Here is a 1,587-nt window from a genome sequence, read left to right on the forward strand (position 1 = left end):
ATCTCCCAAACAGACCCTCCAGTCAGGAAAGCATTCATCCCTCATGTTTGTTGAAAAGACTCACAGCAAACAGAAGAATCCCAGCTTTCAAAACAATCCTCCAGCAAAACAAAGAAACTCACAACTGTAGACTCAGAAAACGCTACTAAGACATTTTAACAATATGTTTATTCTGAAGAAACCAAAATGCTAAAGAGGCCTGATTTTCAACTACTTTAAAGAAATCTTCTCAAATCAGCATCTTTAGAGTAAAAACTATTTCTGCTTTTCTAACCAGACAATTCTCCCCAGAAGGAGAAGCACTGGTCCTGGAGACACTGCAATACCAGGTCAATGCATGGGAGTGGACAGAGCAACTTCTATTCCATCTCCTTGTTTCCAAAATCAATTTAATATACAGTTCTCAAATAAAGGACTTATCAGATATTAAACTGGTGAGAACTGACACTGCGCTTTGACCTTAGCTCCAAGGCAGAGAAGCAATGCTGAGAGTTTCGGATGCTAGGCAGCTGCTCTTCCCCCACTGCTTTCTACTTCAGCACGAGAGCTCCCAGACACGCACCAAACACCATTCACGACACTTGATAACTAGGTAACTCGAGTGATGATCTCTTCCCGAAATGACTCCACTGGAAGAATTCAAGCAAGAGCCCTTAACACACAATTCTGTTCAAAGACAGAGAAGTCTTTCACCCTCCTTCCTCTTGCTGGTTTCCCTGTACATGCTAATTTGCATAAACCCACCCACTGACACTTGAGACAACAATCTCTCACTGTTAACTCTTACAGCAAAACAGGCCAAAGAAAGCCTATGCAAGTGCTATACCATAGCCCAATGCTCTTTCCTGCTCCTTCTCAAACGTACAGTTATCAGGCAGACATGCGATGGTTTTGCTCCATACCAGTCCAGTTCCTTGTCCTAACCACTGCACACATGGTATAGCCCTACCCTGAGCTGATTCCTGACTTTTGCTCTGACACATGGGAAAACGAGAATTGAGGAGAGAAGCTGTTGCAGGGAAGTCTTCCCTCAACTTGCACTCCACTCCCCCAAAGAGGGCCTTTCAGGCTCTTCTGTGGACTTCAGGTTCCATTTGATTGCCAAGGTTTATGGTCTTATTAATTAGCCATCTACTCTAATGCAGGATGCTACATGACAGATGACTAAAGATCGATTTTTGCAAAGAGGCTGAGAAAACAGAACTAAAAGCTGGGCCTGAAGTGTTACATTTTACATTAGCATCCAGGTTCTGACTATTGCCTGGCAAGTTCAATGCTTCGAAGAAATCAGAGAAAATAAAGGAGTAAAATCGTCAAGGGTCCCTCTGCTAGCACCCAGATCAGGTAGTCTGCGAGAAATAAGGAAGAAGCGATGAATAAAGAAGTCAGGGAAATAACAAGGAAATGAAAGAGGTTTCTGTCAATTTACCATCTTCTCAGCTACCAAGCAAAGTTAAAGACCTAAAGTCAACCTGCTCGGCTTTATAAGTACAGGTGGTTGGATAGAGTTAAAAGGAGCTGCTGTGGCAAGTGTTAGGAGCCTGTAAGCAGCATGCAGATCGTTTAAAAAATGCTGCAATTACAGGC

The 1,587-nt window shown here is 43.0% G+C and overlaps 1 non-coding gene across 1 annotated transcript; it reads right to left on the minus strand.

Annotated features, from left to right (window-relative positions):
* Positions 1 to 292: 292 nt before the first annotated feature.
* On the minus strand, positions 293 to 484 carry LOC120389502. The gene has a single exon (XR_005590974.1). It is a non-coding gene; the product is annotated as a U2 spliceosomal RNA (small nuclear RNA).
* Positions 485 to 1,587: the final 1,103 nt, after the last annotated feature.

The sequence above is a fragment of the Mauremys reevesii genome, linkage group 23, assembly GCF_016161935.1.
Source record: "Mauremys reevesii isolate NIE-2019 linkage group 23, ASM1616193v1, whole genome shotgun sequence".
NCBI classification, from domain to species: domain Eukaryota; kingdom Metazoa; phylum Chordata; order Testudines; family Geoemydidae; genus Mauremys; species Mauremys reevesii.